Here is a 20,886-nt window from a genome sequence, read left to right on the forward strand (position 1 = left end):
TTATATTAAGAAAAATCATGCACTTAATTTGTTTTCTAACAAATTCTTGTGGGATAACGATAAATGAAGACCTTGCAAGGGAGACAATGGCTGATAAGGACCGTGAATTCTTCAAGTGGCAATAAAGCTTAATTCCTTTTAGTATTTTTGTCGATTGTTTCTACATCCTCCTAGCATTTAAAATTCTAATGTATTTAAATGTAATTCTTTGTCTTCTGAGGCCCTTGAATGTCATTCTCTCACGATATTTACTGGGCATGCATGATTATTATTCTTATGCACATTACAACAACAATCCTTAATTTTGATTAAGCCAGTTATCTAGACTGTACAATCATTATGTAGCATCAACATTAGCTAATGCAAACTTGATACTTGTTAATACTTTGCAAGGACAAAGTTTTTTTAATGTTTTTTAAAGGAGTTAAACTTGAGCAGCAAAATAAGTAAGAAAGAAGCCATTAGGTGGCAAAATGAAGGAGAGGCGAATTAGTCCGAAATCGCATTCACAAGTTGTCGAGTGCATGGAAAAGCAGGAAGCGCTTGGCATTGGAGGAAACGCACTGTACAGAACTTTCCTGTGGACGGGACATTTTTTTTTTTTTTTTAACCAGCCTGTGGATGGGAACTTAACCAGCAGAATAATGGGGTCATTATACATTAATCTAATATCAATATGTCGTTTTTTATACATTCTTTTTTTGTGTTTTTTATTATAGACATGACGGATGGGGAGCATAACTCATGGGAGAATAAAAAAATTTATGGAAGTGGGGGGCCAAAATTAGATTTTTCATTTTTTTTTTCCAAATAAAAAGTAAGAAAGTTTATCCCAAAAAAAAAATTCACAGTTGCTTGTCCCCGGATCCGTCGCTGATTATAGGCCGTACGTTTTCAAAAATATTAATCTTTAATATATTACCTCCAATCCCTTTTATAGGATATTTTATAGAAAGATATTTTAGTTTTTAATATATGATACTTGATAGAATATTAATTATTTTTTTAATCTTATTTTTATTTAAAATTTTATAGAAAGATATTTTAGTTTTTAATATATGACACTTGATGGAATATTTAATTATATTTTTTAATTTTAATTTTAATTTTATTTTTATTTAAACTCATTAATTATGAGAGTGAATGTGATAGACATTAAAAATTTTCTATTTAATAGAGGTAAAATTAAAAATTTACTTAATTTTTAGATAAAATTAATAACTTAATGTCTTAACCACTTCTCTCTATTTTCGTGAACTAATTAGATATGTTTTATAATAAAGATTGGAGAGAGTGAGTTATACAGGGATTGTTTATTAATAGCATGTTTTAAATTATAAATATAACAAAAGTTTGCAATTCAAATTTCAGTTTATAACTATTTAAATTAATATTTAAAATTTATTTTCATAAAATTTTATCAGAACTTAATTATCGTTGATTTATTCTCATGAGATTTTATTATCATTTTTCTTAATGTTTTTCAGTCCAATAGGATGGAAAACTGTGGGGATAAATGAATTGATTTGGGGGCAATCATGCCAGCTACCCGCAAACAACAACCCCAATTAAAAGTCTTCAATGTGTTTTGCAATAATTTTTTCATGCTCATTCTCAAGTCTCAACCTGGTACACACTTGTGTTTAATTTTCGTCTTTTAACTCTTGTAGATCGATAAAAAGTGTTTAAAACTGAACAACGCCTATTCAACTAAACCATATCTAATATATCTCTTGTCTTTACAATGTTCAATCAATAGCACCGTATTTCAAAAAAAAAAAAAAAGGATGATGTGTGTGTATAGGGTTTTAGAAGTATTATTCAAGAAACATCCAATACCCTACATTATTTAATACATAATTGCCACCTCTAAAATAATTAAAATATAACATTTTTTATTCTAACATCAAATATTTACAAATGTCCGTTAATAGTCAAGCTACACTCACCTTCTCTTTCATCATATTAACGGTTAATGTCTATTATTTAGCATCAAGGTGACTGTTTTAGTTATTTTAAGAACAAAAATACTATATCAAATAGTTTGAAGTATTGAGAAGCTATTGGAGTATACTTTAAGAAAAAAAAATGTACCTCTACCCTTTATATTTATACTCCCTCCATTGCTATATATAAAAAATAATTATATCGTGTAGTTTTAAAAAATCATTTAACAATAACGGTTGTGTTTGGAAATGAAAAATTAAACTAAAATACCTTTATATTTAATCAAAATAAGTCCCCGTTGATTGTTTATCGTGAGTGAAAATTATGAGTTCATGATGAATAATTTATAAAAATTAGAATGAATGTTTATTGAAATATAATTTTATTTATAATAAAAAAAAAATAACAAATAGTAGTTTTTTTATATATATACATAAGAATAAAGGGAGTATTTATTAACTTTTCTGTCTTTTTATTATGCACAATTGTCCTCCTATTAATGACAATCAATCATATTTAAAGTACAACTAAACATTAAATACAAATGCATTTGTTGGCAGAAATTTAAATTCATTATATCATGGAAGAGTAGCTTTTTTTCTAAATTCAATCCTCACTGCTGACTCTCCTCAATCATCTCTTACTTTGTTTGACACAAAATCAGTACTTCATCTAATCCGATTGTTGGACAAGGTTTTAAAGTCTTGTTTGGTTATAAATACAAAGCAAAGATGTGCTCTCTTTGTTCCTACATGTATAATACTCCTTTCGTTTTAAATTTAAAGGTATTTTTAAATAAATTTTATCTATTAATAAAGCTTATTAAATACACTTTATAATCTTACTTTTTTAAGACAAAAATATAAGCTTTTAAAAATACACTTTATTTAATTTTCCACTAATGAACAAATAATGAAGAGAGAGAATACATGAAAAAAAGGTAATGTTGAAAAATTATCATTAATAAAACTTTATTTTTATCAAAGTATCTCATGTTTTAAAACATTAAATCTTTTTTAAAAATGTTTTATAATTTAGGATGGAGAAAGTATTTTTTTATGAACTTGACTTATTTGTAAATATAAGACTGTCATGATAAATTCAACTAAAAGGACAATTTTGCCTCAATGTCTTGAAAAAATGAAGACATATTAATTATCAATTAACACGCTTTACTTATCACTATGATATTAATTATGACATTATTAGGAACATAAAAAATTATTGTGGTCTAACGTGCTTTTAACTAAATAACAATTTCTTATCAACGTGTGAGATTTAGTTTTTTTTAACATATTTATAGAGATAAAAGGATAAATACTTAGTCTTTTTAAATTTTACATTATAATTGTTTGAAATTATAATTTCCACGTGAATTTTATTGTGATAATTAATTGGAATGAAGGAAAAATTAAAAGTCAAATATTTTTTATAAATTAAAATTATTAATGGTTATTCATTAAAAGTCATGAAATTAATTAATTTTATCTCATAACTAGAACACGAGGGATACCGTGTAACATTATGGGGGTGCTTCAATAATTAAGATTTAACGTTTGAAATTAACTTTTTAACTTTTGAAATGTTAAATGTTATTTGAATAATTTTTAAGTGAGTAAAATAATTTTTTAAATATGGGTTGTGATGTAGTTGAAATGTAAATTTGTTAGCTCTATTTTTTGATGGATTTGAAATTGTAAATGAAAATTGAATTATACCTATTTTTATAAGTGATAAAAGATACCCTTATTATGTTTTAATTTTTTCTAATATTAAAATTTACATTTTTTATTTTTATTATTTAACATATTAAATTTATGTTATTTTATTTTTCTACACCTTTTAAACATTTCTAATATATTATATATACATAAAGATTATCAATTATCATAAATCAGTATCCTTTTTTTATCATTACATATTTAAAAGTACATTTAAAAAGTATAAATTATCATTAATTTAAATAACTTTTAATTTATTAAATTGACTTTTAAAAAAAATATCTAAATTTAAATTTTGTTATCGGAACTGACTTTATTAAACTGACTTTTGTCATATAAAATTTCAGCAGATAAACTTTTGATAAATTAAAAATTAAATACACACTAAATTACTTGTACTTTTAGAATCCAAATCAAATAAACTGCAATTTCAATATTTCTATCAATAACCTTTTCATTCACTAGAATTAATAATTTAAATTTTGTTATTTATAAGTACAAGTACGATTTTTCACATTGCAATATTTATTTTGGAAAGCGAACATGAATTTAAAGCTAATTCTTCAAAAAATTAAAAAATTATGGAAAAACAATATTTAAAAAATATCCAACATTGCTGGATTAATCTAAATCAAGTCAACCCAAATTTGTGATTTTTTTTTAAGATAGAGTACGTTTTTGTCATCTAACTTCATATGAAATTTCAAGTTAGTGTCTTGATTTTATAAGTTAAAGTATTTTTTAGTTATCAAATTCTAATGTTACTAATTTCAGATAATTATTTTTTATACTAATCATTATTATTTTTTAAAAAATAAACTTAATATATTAACCTTTAAGAATATTTTGTTAATATTTAAAAGTTTAATATAAAAAATTTGTCTGATGAAGCCAATGATTTTATGATTAAATGATTGAAAAGATATTTTATAAAAATTAAAAGATAAAAATTTAATTTTATGTAAAATTAAAAATAAAAATATCCTTTAACCATTTAAAATGAATTCATTTTAACTTGAATAAGTTTGTATTTGCCAAAGGAACTGGCCTGGTTGGACCTGATTTTCACCCAAATGAAATAAAACCCAAACCTTTCATCGCTCTTAATCAGGAAATATGCGTGTGAAGAGAGAGAGAGATCATGAGACGGAATGGACGAAAAGAAAAATCAAAGAAAGAGCAGCTTTCACGGCGCTAGGGTACGTAGCTTAGAGTCATCCATCACGTGGCAGTCACAAGCGGCACGCGGTTGCGAACGGTGTAACCACGGGATGGCACGTGTCCACAAAGCCCTCTGGTTTCATCCACTCTGTTGAATACTGATTTGATTTTTGAATTTCATTTGTTTCAATTTTACGTTTCCCTGACACAAGCACTTGAGACTAAGAACCTTTCTTCTTTCTTTCTTGTCCGAGGCCAAGAGCCAAAATAATAAACTATTGATTTGTAACTTACAAGTCTGCTTAAACTAATCATGATAATTAAATTCGTATTTATAAGATTTTAATATTAAAATTAAAAAATATATATTTAAAAAATTCAAAATATTTAATTACTTTTAACAAACTAAAAATGCACGTGATATGTGATTAATTTCTTTAGAGCGATGAACAATTTTCGCAAAATCCCTTCATAAGTCAAGGATCTTTTTTTCGTGTGTGGGTATATTGAACTTTTTTTTTTGTCACTTTCAATCATTTTTTCATTGTCTTCTATATATAATATATATATATGACGCGTTTTAGATGATCTGTTTTGCGTTATAGAAGAATATTTAAGAAAATTAGTTATTAATTCACGCAATTTGTTTTCGTTCATTGAACTGATTCTTTGATATGTTGATTTTAGAAACCAATAAAGTCCAGTAACTTAATAGTTTCTATTAAATTTAACATCAATCGGTATCCGTAAACATATTAACATCAGGTCATATTAATAATACTTATAAATAGTACGATCTATTTCTTGATTACAGAGAGGTAAAGTAGGATTGAACCTGTAAGCTAGCATCATTCAAGATAAAAATCAGGTCACATAAAATGAGAAAACCACCTAGTTATGCTTAATTTGAAAGGAAAAAGAATTTTTCATGGAGCTGGTGGTTAAATAATTTTAGATGAGGTAGAGATAATAAATGTGATTCTTTTTTATTTTTTTTGGTAACACAATGGGTGAGTATTTTGGACTAGTGGGCGTTGCGTGCAGAAGCTATAGCAAGTGGCTGAACAGAATGCATGAGATATAACTCAGAAAATTTACGCCCCAGATTTCATAAAAGAGACTTTTTTAATTAAAAAATTATATAAATTCACAAAATACTCTCAAGTCTTAAATTTTATACATTTATAATTTATAAAAAAATGATCACTTACAATAATAAATTATAGTGCCTGTTGCCTAATTATAAATTTTTTTTGTCAAGTTATAAATGTGAATGATTTAAAATTTAGAATATTTTATAAATTTTAAGATTTTTTTTATAATAAATTCTCTTTTATAGGACTTAGGTGTAATTTTTTCACATGACTTAGCATCTTCTTCATACATTAACATCTCTTTCCTGTCAGGATCATCTGTGAAAAAGATAAGCAGGACAGAGATGAGCAACAAGTGAGAAAGTGATAAACAACTTTTTAAAACAGCATACACACACATCAAGTGAGAATACTTGTAAATACAAATGGATTTGTATTTAGTTCTCATGTAAATAAGAGAGAGGAAGGTACTAAGTGCTTGTTTAGTTTTGCTCTGTTTTTTTTAATTTCTAAAATTCATTATGTAAATCAATTTTTAAAATTGCTTTTAAAACAAACAAAATTAAAATATGTTTGATTATGTTAATTTGAAAATGATATTAGAGTTAAAAATGGGTGATAATGATAGTTGACTAATCATCAATGGTTAATGGTGATGAATTACAATAGTGATTAATCATAATTGAAGGTAATTTACAATAATCAAATGTAATATGTTTTTAAAATAAAAAAATGATAATAGCTTCAAGATAGTTTCATTTTTATTTTTTAAAACAAAAAGAGAATAATTTTAAAAATATTTAATTGCAAAACAGTTATTCAAACGTTTTTTTATTTCTAAAAATAAAAAATATTTTTTCAAATATAAATCAAATAAATCCTAATATTTTATTTTTATGTCCACATCTGAACTTGAGATTTTCCTGAGATTGATGCATGAAGAAATTGGATAATAACAAACTGCTACTACTGCTAGGGCTTTTGCAGATTTAACTTATATTAAAGACTAAATCAAGCAAACAATACACAACATTTATTATGTTTTGTATTATAATAAATTTTATATTTGTCAATGATATATCGTTATATATTAATGATAAACCCCCTATAAATTTTTAAATTTTTAATGATAAAAATTTTTTATATATCAATGATAAATTTCTTATATATTAATGTGAATAGGCCACACTTTTAAATTTTTAAAAATTTGATCTATATTTTTTGAGCACAAATTTTTTTTTTTTTCCTCCAGTGGGCAAATTTTATCCAAGTTGATATATGACGATTGTGGCCTAAGGGGAATTAGATGTCCTGCTTCAATTTTCCATGATAGATGGTTTACGATAAGGTCCTTTATTTTTTGGGGAATTTAGATAAGCTCATTTGTTTTGCGAACATTTTAATTTTTTTTCACATCCGGGAGGCATTTCCACGTAGTTATTTTTTTTTATATAACAAAGTCCATCTGAGCTAACGAGGGGTCAAGCAGCCACGAATTCTGGTCGGGATTAATCTTTTACACTCAAAGGATGTAAGGGTTTTGTGAGAATGAATATATTATTTAAAAATAAAACGAACTATTGCTGTTATTTTTACTATTTATTTATTATTTATTCACAGTAATTCAATATATTTTAATTTTCATTTTTTTCTAATTTAAAAACAAATCAGAGTTTTCCCATAAGTGCACCTAATATTTTTACTATTTTTATTTTCACTTTTTTTTTTGGCTCAGGATCCAATCAACATGTTATATCGAATATCAATGCCACATCATAAAGACTTTAGAAGAGCTGTTGCAAACTCCACTAAATTCATTTTTTGAGGAAAAAGTAATAGCTTTGTAGTAAATTTGTATCAAAACTGGATCCAAGTTTGTCAGTCAATAGACCACCCATGTCAAAGGCATCACGAATTAGCTAGAGCTATTACGTCACACACCAAAAGAATATTGGGAGAATCTTAACCACACATTGCACATCCTACCGAACCAGCTTCTTGGGGGAAGAATAATAGCCCTTGATACAGCTACCAAAAGAAAGATAAGCAGCTACATTCACCAAAACAAAAACAGATAAGTAGTTACATACACGGACGGGGTCCAATAATACGTTACTACTCATGCAAAGCTCATATCGAATTGTAACCAGGTATCTTAAAGAAACCAAGTAAGTGATCTAATATGAATTTCTTTTTGCTCAATTTGATCCGTTCATCGTTTTGCCTTTTCCATTCACCTGTACATAGCCTAAATCTATTTTCAATAATACCAACGTAAAATTGCAATTTGACTCTCTCTCAAGATGGAACTGCCTCCCTCAATCGCATTGATGAGGACCAGTGTAATCCCAACATCACCATAGCAAGATGCTTTCTCTGCATGGTCTTCAAACATAACCTGTTTTCTTTTCTCTTCATAATCAAATGTGGCATCGATTGCAATAAGCCATTGAGCTCTCAAGTTTTCTAGGACAGTTTATTTTGATTGTTTGTCTGGAAGCATCTTTCGAAGTTTAACAATAATTCTAAGAGAGACATTGGCTCATCTCCTTTCTCTTTAACCAAAATATTGGACGCAAAACTTTTCTCCTTGAGCTGATTTGCGTTTTCTTGGTTGTGGCATGTCATACTCTCTGGATCGTTCGCATGTTTTTGGGCCACAGAAGTTCTAAGAGCCATGCTAGGAGTTTCAATGATCTGTCTTGACTTGTCATTGCCACCCAAAAATGGACGAGGAGTTAGATTGACAGAGAATCTGATCTGATTTAGCTTGATCTCTTCCTTTCTCTAGAAAATAACAAATGTCAAAGGGTATCAAATTCCAAATGCAGCTTAGAAATAGACAAAGACATATAATAACAAGTCTTATCCCATTAAGTGGGGTGGACTACATGTATCACACAATGCCACTGGGCTCTATTCACAACCAACCAAAAACTAGAATTTGAAAGTTAGTCTAATCTTCAAATGGCTGACGCCTCATTAAACAGCAAAATGTAGGTCGAGCTTTGGGGCATGCAATATGCTGCAGATTTCTAGAGACAAAGTTTCCAGGAGAATCTGCATCTTCATAGATTCCATGGAAGCCATCATACAAGTGAACCAATTATGCAGTAAGGCTCATTTCTTATGGGATTTGGTGAAAGGTGTTCGTGTTCTAATGCAACAGGATTGGGATATGATTAAACTTTGTCAAGTTCATAAGGAAGGCAATCAGGGTGCCCATTTTTTGATGATCCACCCCCAAGCGTGGCTAGGGCTATGTGTGCCGGTGGATGTGGGAGGTGCCAATTATTCTCACCATATCATGCACGCACAGGATCTTTTGCTAACCCTCCTTTCATAGCCGGGGAAAAAAGCAAAATATAAGTGAAAACCGAAAGAAAAATCAGGGGATAACATCCTACAAGAAAGAAACAACCTTAGATATTATACACAGAGGAAAGATTACCTTGTCAGAATTGGGCTTCCCTTTTGAAGTTGAATTTCCGGTGGTGCAATAAAAGCACTGCTAGGCTTTTTTAGCACTTGACCATTTGGATCATAACCCTACCCATTGATAATTAACTGTTAAATTGGTGTTCCTTCTTAGAGGACAAAATATTGAGACAAAAAATAGAGTTTTCACAATCTTTGCAGTAGAGGAAATGCCAGTATTAGTTGCCCTGTTCTGTAGTGAAATATTGAGACTGCCCTGAGAAAATTCTGAAGTAGGACTATTTGATTCAAATTTAAGTTGGCCAAAAGAGAATGGTGATTTGGCACTTTCATCTCCAACACTTTCTTTTCTCGCATTTGTGATATTTGAGTTAGGCATTTTAGGTAAGGGAGGTTCGGTTCTGTATTTATCAGCTATATCCCCAAATGCCTGCAAGCATTGCACAGTTCAATAAGCAAACACAAACCAGATATTATAACCAAATAATGGCCAGTTATTTTCATTTTCTATCTTAGTACTAGTTGCAAACTAAACAGAGCACGATAAATGACTATGACCACCTTGATGCAATTAGAACAGTGAGTTAATGTAGCACACTTAAAATACAGTTCTTTTACTTCTTTATATTCTTACTACCAAATTCTTCAACCAAAACATAACAAATGTATAGTTTTTCAGTCTAAACACAAGAATCATATAGGTTGATGGAGAACCATACATTTCTCGAAAATCACACAATGTCATATAATTGAACAGCCTACACTCGTCAAATAAGAAACTGCACCTATGTTTATCCTTCACCACTCTCCAATTTTTCTTTATTTTATTCACTAAAGGACAAAGCGAAGAGAAAAAAAGTTGAGGTTACATTCACATTTTAAGTCCTTGTATATGTAGTCGTGTCACTAAATAAGAGCACACATCAAGTACATAAAAGCCAAAATACAAATCAAGATTCCAATAATTTGTTTGTCAAAAAAAATATGTTGAATAAATCAAGCTTGATGTAAAGCTGTGTCGCAAACTCTCACTGAAAAAGCCAAGAAAATTTAGATCCTATCCCCTCAAACCCAAACCACCAATGGCTAATTATAAATACAATAAAGAGCCATCACATAGCGGAGCAAAACTGCAGCCCACTCTATCTAATGTCAGACGTTAAATGATACTCACAGTTGTGACACGTCCCTCTTTCAATTTTCGTGCAACTTCTTCAAATGTGGAAGCATTTTGCATAGAATGTAAAATGATGCTGACAATGCTATCATTGTTGCACTCGACATATGGGTGCTTTGACTTTATCAATTTTTGTAGTTTGCCTTTCGTGACAGGTATCTGCTTAGCTTTTACACAGATTGAAAAAAAAAAAAAAGGTTGACACGTACAACATAACTGAAGTACTACCTCAGCAGAAAAGATGACACTAGTTTAAACAATTTGATTTACCTATTTCCAGAAGAGTTTTATTTGGCAATACATAGGCAGTGCTCTCATCCTCTGCATGAGCAACAATATCCCGCCATTCATAAAGCCCCTGAAGCCATGCAATGAGCGTAGTGTGACTAAACTAGAAGTGGGCAACTGATAAAAATAACACAAATGGGTGATAGCAATAAAAAAAAAAAAAAAATTCCAGAGAAACCTACTGATACAACTGCCAATTGCTGAGCATTAAAACCAGCCCCTTGCAACCTGGATAGAAAACAGTAATTGGACTTCGATTTACAACTCTTGGCAGGCATTAAATGCAAACACAAAATTTACAGGACAAAATTAAATTTTCATACCCCAGAAAAAAAAGGACATAGAAAAGATAAAATAAGTAAATATTGAAAGTTGAGAACACTGTCTACTTAATGAAAGATTGACATTTGAAAGAAGGTAACAAACCCATATATGAATAGGAAGGAGTTCTCAGTCAGAAGCTCTTTCTCATAGAGCTGCATGAAGACATCATAACTGAGCCTGTACACCTGTTAATGATAGAAACCTCAAGGTAACAGACTTTATTAATTGTCAAATCACAGATACTGTCTTGTGTTAATTTTCTATCAGGTTAAAGATTTAGGACCCAGGATATGAACAATGCCTGACTTTACAGAACAAAAAGGTCAAACAATCACCCTTTCTAGTCTAACCTATATAATACAGAATTGACAGGAACATACTTGTTATGGATAGATATATACGGCCAAAAAATACACACACATATCAAAAGCATACTTAAGCTTTCTAATAACAGCTTGAGCTTTTTTAGGAATAAATGGTCAATTACATGGTCCATTCATTTAAAAAGCACAATAATAGTGGAAGTGGAATGATATTTTATCTATGCTTCAAGCCCAGAGGGGTTTTAGAAAAGAGGCGCATAAGACACACAGATTAATACTATCCCTAAACTTTTAGGATGAAATTGCCTACAGCAATGTTCATCTAACATGTTTAATCTCAATTTCACAGCAAACAAGCATATAACTTGATAGATAATAGGAATGATCATAAATTATTGGAGAACTAGCATCAAATTTAAGTTGCTAAAGCTTAAAGAAAATACTCATTCAAGGTCTAGAAATAGAAATACCCAATAGATATAAACTTTTGAAACCAATAGGAATAAACTGCTGGCTCTGTGAGAAGTATGCAATACTGATGCTCAACGAAATGAAGTTTTTTCAATAATATTAAGCAATAGCATCCCCAAAGCAAGACTTTCTTGAAATTCACAAGTTACCTCCAGCAAAGGATTATCAGAATTTTGAGAGTCTTTAGATAATCCAAATAAATTCATTCTCATTAAATCGTATATATACAGCAGGAAGTGAGTATCTTTTCTGGCATATCTATCATCAGAATATCACTTCATTAGATGGCAGTGATAAAATTAGCTAGGGGAAGTTTACTAGTCATTGTCAAACAATAACATACGCTTAGAATCTGACATGAGAAACGAAGTTAGCAGAGACCAATGATATTTTTCCAGGTTGGGGAGAGATTTATACGTTAATAGACAAATTGCGCAGTTGAAATCAGAAATGCATGGGGCTAGTTTGCTTAGGTGCAGCTACTTTTCTACAAAGGGCACTGTAAGATGCCGTTAACATTTCAATCAAGCTTAGGTAACAAGATCACTCGAACATCCTGAGGGTGCTCTGACTACAGAATAAAAGCTATAATGCAATATATGGCTATATGATAAAGAAATGTGGTCAGTTCTAGTTTAAATAATGACAGAAATTTTCCGTCTTCTGTAAATTTCAGGTGAGCATCACTTGACTATAGTGACAGTGGCAACCTTAAAAAATGGAAAAAGAAAAAAAGAAAAGGAATAAGAAACTAAAGGAGCACAAGGACAAGAATCAAGAAATGATCATATTCAAGAAGTCCAAAATATAATTGCACCTAAGCATCTGATTAGGAAGAGGACGTAGTCTCGAATCTGCATGCTGGTATCTGCAAAAAGTTGACTCATCAATATTAAAAAATGTAGGTGAGATTAACATGGAATAATCATGCTACAAAAATCAGCAAAACATCTGAGTGAAGACAATTGAAAGGCATTGTATTCTGAAAAAGCTATGAAAGGAAAAAGCATACATACTCTTTGTTTACAGTAACCCCACAATAGTGATGTAGAAGATGCTCTAAACTATTTCTTTCCAACTTTAACACTCTTGAGGCCTGAGGAATGAAATAAAAATGCAATGGTCATACATCACAATAAGGTTAAAAAAAGTTAAAAATAGCTGAGATGGTAAGTAAGGAAAGTAGGTCAAGGATGATCAACTGCAAGAGAACTTCACAGGCATCATTTCATAAGTTCTACTGTTGCAGAACATATCAGCTCGTTCTAAATGCATTCAATGCTAAACAAAGAATTCCATTAAGTTCCTTCAAAATAGAAACATAATATTTTAACTGCTCCTAAGCATATTTGGCTAGTAAGGAAACTATGCAAATAGCAGCAATGAGTCTCAAAACATTGATATAGATAAATTACCGCTTTCAAAAGGCAGCTCTATAACTAGGGCACATAATTCCATTGGTCTAGATCAGACAAGCAAGCAAAGGCTCAATCAATGAGACAATGACATATCTGGAATAAGTTTCATGAAGATGTGATTCGCACACACTCTTCAACAGTGAAACAAAATGATCAAATTTTATTACCTCTAAGTAGTTTAACAGGAGGTCCTAACTTAGTCTACATAAAACAAAATACTCCAACTACTGTTTCGTGAAGCACAAACTTTTCTTGGACAATTAGTTTAAGAAATAAACCATTACGACTATTGATAAAAGATTAAGAAGCTGATTTATCAGATTGCCCAAAAACCAGTTATACATTTTCTTTCTTCATATGCATGCAGAGATACTGCTAGCATAAACGGATATAAATAACTTAAAACTGAAAATTCATTTCACCATTACATTGCTTTTCTTTAGCCAAAACATCATCACAGACATGTTAATCTTTTTAAGATTGACAATTATTCACAGGATAGATCTCAAAATTGAACATTCAGATCTTTCTAAGCAAACCTGGCCAGTGTCAAATAAATTACAAATGTAAATGCCAAAATCCCTTTGAAGCCACAGCACATCTCGATCTGCTCCATGCATGACCTAATTAACCATAAATACGGTCAAGAGAGTAAGGCAAATCAGTTGATTGAGACAAAAAAGTACTCATGAAAATCAGACCTTTCTCTTGGCAGGATCCTTGAAAGCTTCCCTTAAATAGGGCCCAACATGTACACGCAGCTTCAGAGTGTCTATCACAAAATCTTCAGTCCTGGTTGAGATTTGCATCAGGCAAGTCAATCCTTGAAAATATTGATTGTGTTCTAGATCCACCTAGATATTTGAAGGCAAGACAAAAAGGTCATTCAGGTCATGTAGAAAAGTTCTAGTCAAGTTTGAATGAATACCAAACGTGTTACCGCAAATTCTTTAACAGCACGCAGCTTGGCAGCCAACTCCTTCAGATCCTTGACATCCTTCACTACCTTGAAAGGGATACAATCTATTGAGGGAGGCTTTATTGGCTCGAAGTTCCCACAATCTTTATCAACAAAATCCAAGGCAGAGAGTTTCTCCTTGAAATTATTAAGTATTATTCAGTACAGATAGAAGAATAAGACGAAGACAAAAAAGAACAGAGACTTTTTTTAAAAAAAATCAAGCACAAACAATAAAACATAAGCAAGATACTCAAATTTCACATTGCTTACAGGAGATACAACATAACCATGAAAACCCATTTCAGACAAACAAAACTACCGAATGGCAAATGCCAGAAAAGCACTGGCATTTCAAAACAAAGTCCTTCCTGTTTTAAAATACAATTTCAATCGAACTCCATAGATCTTCAGCTTTTGAATTCATGCAATGATACCCAGATTAGTGGGTGCCGAAATGATATGTCAGATGAGTCTAATTATATGGAATTAAGCGCGTCAACTGTATAGTTTCAAGATACATATACAATCTGAATGATACTACTATGAAGAAAGTCTAACAAATACCCGATCAAAGTGTATCATTTCTTCACAAACTATGAAAGCAGTTGGCCATGAAGCTATTAGAAAAATTAAAGCAGACAAGATACCCTGTCAAGGAAACTAACCAAAGGATGAATAAACTTCTGACCATCATCACTCCTCCGCAACCAGACATGCTCAGAAGGTTGGTTTGAATTATTAACTAGTATGTTATACTCGTCTTGAGGCCTCCTAATAGTTGGTATATGAAACGGCACTTTTGGCTTTGGCACGGTCGTTTTCCTATCCTCTAGTGCTGCCTCTTTTCCCGGTTCCACAATACTACCCCCTTCCTCTGTTTTCCCGCAAACTGATTGAAACCCGTTTTCCGAGTTCGCAAGTGGACCCATTGAGTGCCTAGTCTCCTGCTCTGTCTTCCCAATCCTCTGAACTCATCCAGACAAACATCGAAACGCTCAGACGCCTCATCCTTCACATTAACCAACGACTCATAAGCATCTCCCATATCCTTAGTATAAGCCATGTCCGATGGATGCACTGAAGCACCAACATTTGGAAGCATCGGCTGCGATTTCTTTGTGATTTCTTGAATTGGGTTGCTGAATTCGCCGAAGCTGTGATCGAAGTAAAAGTTTTTGGGGCCACTGAGCCTCAAGTTGATTGTGAGTGGCTTAGGTCTAGGTTCACAGTTTGAGGACTCTAACCTTTCGGCACCGGGATCACTCCAGGGAGTCGCTAAAAGCGAAGAGCAACGGCCGTCGCCCGGTCCCTATTTATATGCTTATGTCACGTGTCAGGCATGAAACTGCCGGTGGCAATGAAATCCATGTGAAATTTGGACTCGCTTTGAACAGAAGAGATCCTTTTTAGAACAGAAGATCCAAAGATTAAAGTTTAATCACAGTGTGAAGTATTAAATTATGGGTAGAATAGTATGATCTCATCTATTTTATTTCAATCATAAATATTTTTTTCATTTTAAAATCATATAAAAACCTTTCTATGAATAATTATAAAATATAAATACATAAATAGATTTCGTTTTCATTCACTCAATTAATTCACCATATAATTATATGTATGTATGTATTAAATTAAAATATTTTTTAATAAAAATTTTATCAAAAAATGGTTTAAATCACCAAAAAAATTAATGTGGGCAATTTTTAACGAATTAAATATTTAAAAATATAAAGTATTTTTAATATTTTAAGATACAATCATTATTTTTTTAAATGCTCCTAATAATAATGACTTTATATTTATTATAGAATATTTAATAGAGTTAAATATAAAAAGATAGAATTAATTTAAAAGTAACTTACTTTATTGAAAGATGAAATTTGATTAAAAATGTTTTACATTTTATAACGGAAGAAGTATATTTTTTACTTTTATATTTATATTTTAATTTTTTAAGTTATATATACGTATTTATTTAATAAAAAATTTAAAATTCAAATATATAAATTGAAAAAAATAATATTCCAAACATGCGATTAAAAAATTTAATAAAATAAAGATTATAAATAATAAAGTATTTAATATAATTTTTTTATTTTTTATTTTATTAATTTTAATACAAACTTTTAAATTATTTAAATATTAGCATGATTATTTAAAGTTTTTAAAATTGAAAAAGAGATTTTTTTAAAAGTAGAGAATTATATTATAAGAATAAAATAATAATTTTAACAAAATTATAGATTAAAAATTAAGAATTAAGTATTTTAAAATATTTAACGTAGTTTTTATATTTATCTATTTTAATCTTATGTCATTTTTCCTTTTAAAATGTAATAGCATAATATAATTTATTAGAGTTATTATATTATATATTGATGATAAATTTAGATTTGAGAAAAATCACTGAACAAGCGTCGATTTAAACTTAATAATGTATTTAATGTCCGTTGCGTTACTATTCTATCAATTGAAGTTTGTGCGTTTACATAAAAATTAAGATGGGTCACATTGTCTTTTGTAAATATGACCTTGTATTATTTATCAGCCATGTTGATTATAGGAAGAATGATGGACAAATCAATCTAAAATAAAAAATTAAAAATTTGATCGTTTGAGATGTAATAATGACAATGAAATTTCAATAAATTTCTTTGAGATAAAATTTTTGCATAAAATTATTTTAGCATCCCTATGTAGTTTAAGAAGTTATGATTTTATAAACTGTTTTTGTCATTTGTGAAACCAACTTACGAATACTTATAGTAAATTTTTAAATGATATATAATTAGTTGGACTTTGCTAATAGAATGTTATGGTTTTCTAAATCGCTCTAATCATCGATAGAATCAAACTAGCAAATAATTATACTAAATTTATAGATATAAAATTAGTTGAATCTTGCTGATTGAAGAAAATTGTGATTTTTTAAATTGTTTTAGTCATTAATAAAACTAAACTTGAAAATGCATATATCAAATTTGTCAATAATATGAAATTAATTATAGAATAGTAACAAAGTCATCTCACACATAAATTTAATATCAGGAAGGTTTCTAGGACCTCATTATCATTATCACATTTTGCAAGATAGAATTATTATTTTTCTATTTTAGAGGGATTTATTTGTCATTTTGTCCTGAATATATTGGTAGTGTATATATTTAATTATTATAAAATTAATATTAATTTAAATAAAATAGTATAATTCTAAATATTTTTAGTAATATATTTTTTAAATTCCAATAAAAAATCATTTTTAAGTATACTTTTTTCTCCAAATTTTTTAAGTAACTTTAAAACTTGTTAATACAAAAATTTTAAATCTATAGTGGTCTAATGGATGAAACTATGGAGAACTTCATTGTAGAATTGGGGATAAGACTTTATTTCACATCAATCTCAAAACAATTATGAAATTACACTACATGACTAAGGCAATAAATTGATATTATGCTTTGTAAATGATCAAAATGCCCTTTAATTCTTTTAATTCTTAAACGTTGTTAAGCTTTAACGTGCCCAATTCTCATCCTAACCTGGATAAGCTCAACAATGGAACATATCATTCGCCATTGAGAATCACCTCTCTCTTTTTCCACTTCCTAGCCTTCCAAGACGTTAATCTTTTGAATCAGTTTTGAAATGAAGCCTTCCGTTTTTTCCTACTTGCCACCACTAGTATTCTTATGAGTTTGCTGAATCGGCCAACATTCTTCACATTTTATGAGAATGTCTTCCATGGTTTTTCTACCCATGTTGTTGTCGACACTGGCAGAAATGCGAACGGCGAGTACGAATTGCTTGAGTTGTGCTCAGAAGGACACTGTCCTTAAGAATTATTCCGGTACACCTTTTGACGACCCCAAGATTAAATAAGCACTTCCTTAGCGGAACGAGAGAACAGAACAACAGAGACTAAAAGTAAACACAGACGAATAGATAGAGGAAGGAGAGAACCCCAAAAACTCGAGAGGCTTATTTCGCTCTATCTGCACCTATGACTATATATAACCTGAAGGTGGAGACATGAATGTTGGGGGGTTACCACCGAATTAAAGGCTCGATTACACTGTCATAAAAATCATTTAAACACTTGTCAGGAAATGTTGGGGTTACGCAAACATAAAATGCATTTAACCTCTTGTCTAGAAATGTTGGGAAGACAAAATGTTTAGAAAATTAATTTGGTTAATGATCAAAAAACATTCTTGGTTTGATTTCAAACTTTAGATAGCTAAAAATTGAGTTTCTCTGACAAGCCAAAAATAATTATTTATTTTGTAAAAATAATCCTGTAAAAGGAACCCATTACCTCTTGAACTCGCGTGCGGGGGGGCGAATCGGCTGATTTAAACTGCGATTGCCCTGAGTTGGCCTGTCTCATGTGCGCGAGGCCACTTCTCCTCCAAGCCCATTTTACTAGCCCACTTCATTCCTTAGTGTATATACACTAGGAGAGTCTTTCTTTTAGTCAATGTAGGACTTTGACACACACACACACACTTTTGACACATATACAACAATCCCCCACATGTGTCAAAAGGATCTATGTTCGTCTAATTTATTCACACGGAGGATAATCACTTTGAATTTGGTGTCTGTCGACTTGAACCAAACCTAAACTAATAAAACTTAGCACATAGAAAAGTCAGTGTAACTTCGTTATTAAACCAATAGATCTTGAGCGTGTGTTAGAGGTCTTATTAATCAGATTATACCCCCACAGTCTCTGCTATTAATGACGATTTTGCATGTTATCGGCCATGCACACACCTAGTTTTAACAAATGCTCTAGAGATTTCACCACGATCTCATAGGAGTGGCCCCACTCCATATTTATATAGGTGTTTTTATCAAGTGTATTTGCAATGAATACACCATCCGTGAGGACTATGAAAACATTAAAAGCTTTCTATCACGTTTCGTCATTTTTCACAAGGTTAAAGAGGTCCGGAATGCTCCAAAACCCTCTAGAAGGCTCCCAGCTAACCTTAAGAGTGCTAGAGAGTGCAAGAACATTCTAGAGAAGCCTACACAACTCTAGCCTCAATATTTTAATATTGTCTCTAGATTCCTCCATTTAAGTATCTAGATATTTGTTAAGAGAATTCTAGAGAATCAATTGTAACCGTAGGATAGATTTAATCTCCACCGTCCATTAAGGAGGTGGGAACATTCTAGATCCAAGGGGAGGCTTATAAATACCTCACCCCTCCTCGTTTGTAAATCATCCTTGAGTTCTCAAAGCTATAGAACTCTCACATTCTCCAAACTCTCTCTACTCTCCTTTGCCTTCAAGCTTTCCCTTTCCTTTACTTAGCCAAGCATCCTCCTTTCATACGAGTTAGGCTTACTTAGCAACTTCCAGTGAAGGTTGTCTAAGTGCTGCACGGGTTGAAAGACTAGCCCCGTAACAGTTGGTATCAGAGCTCGGTTCTACCATTGTGCTTAAAGGAAGGTATTGTACGATGGCAGCTGAGGAAGGAAACGTCATTGGCACGGAAGCACAGGAGCAAGCTCATGCACAACAGGAGCAAGCTCACCCCAGGTCCAAGCGAGAGTGAGGCCGGAGCAGGGCACCCGCAGGTGAGTCCCTTGAACCTCGTGTTGTTAGCTTGGAATCTAACATGGAGGAAGTGAGAACTACTATAAGGGGACTCAACGATTAACTCAACAATCTCATCCAAGAGAATGCTGAGATAACGCGGGCTGCCAAGTTAATGATTGTAGACCTTAACGATGATTTAGGGGAAGACATTCATTCCCTCAGACGTGATCTCACCGATCTCTGCAAATATGTAAGAGATGAGGTGCGAGATCTACGCTCTCAAATGGATGAGATTCATCATGAATGGGAATCTCATCACTGTGTGAGCAGCCCTATTAGTGGCAGTACTTCAAATGCCACTTCTCAGGGTCTGAAAGTGCCCAAGCCGGCCATGTACAATGGGGCTCGTAGTGCCACAATTGTGGAGAACTTTCTCTTTGGCCTAGAATAGTACTTCGAGGCCATGGAAGTCTCTAATGACTCGATCAGAATCAACAATGCTTCAACTTTTCTCCGAGATGTAGCCCAACTATGGTGGCGCAGAAAGCATGCTGAGCGAGAGAAAGGCACCTGCACTCTCAACACATGGGAGCTGTTCAAGTCAGAACTCCGCAAGTACTTTGTTCCCCACAATACTGAGACAGAGGCTTGAGGTAAGCTTCGTAGATTGAGACAAACTAGTAGTATTCCTGACTACATCAAAGAGTTTACTACCATCATGCTCGAGATCGAGGACCTGTCCGACAAGGAGGCTCTTTTCTGCTTCATGGACGGACTTAAAGACTGGGCGAGAGTAGAACTCGATAGACGCAAAGTGTAAATTCTAGATGAGGCAATTGCTGCTGCTGAGTGCATAATTGACTACTCCACCAAGTCCAAAAAGCCTAATCCTGGTAACAGTGGAGGAGACAAAGGAGGACAAAAGAAGAACTCTGATCGTAAGGATGGTGGTAGATTCTTTGGTGGGAGTTCTAGACAGGATAAACCACTCTCAATCAAGCGTGATGCC

At 31.5% G+C, this 20,886-nt stretch overlaps 1 pseudogene; it reads right to left on the reverse strand.

Annotated features, from left to right (window-relative positions):
- Nucleotides 1-7,896: 7,896 nt before the first annotated feature.
- On the reverse strand, nt 7,897-19,772 carry LOC129302370 (protein RRP6-like 2; annotated as a pseudogene).
- Nucleotides 19,773-20,886: the final 1,114 nt, after the last annotated feature.

The sequence above is a fragment of the Prosopis cineraria genome, unplaced genomic scaffold (assembly GCF_029017545.1).
Source record: "Prosopis cineraria cultivar Desert tree isolate PC_DT_omini unplaced genomic scaffold, ASM2901754v1 PC1, whole genome shotgun sequence".
NCBI classification, from domain to species: domain Eukaryota; kingdom Viridiplantae; phylum Streptophyta; class Magnoliopsida; order Fabales; family Fabaceae; genus Prosopis; species Prosopis cineraria.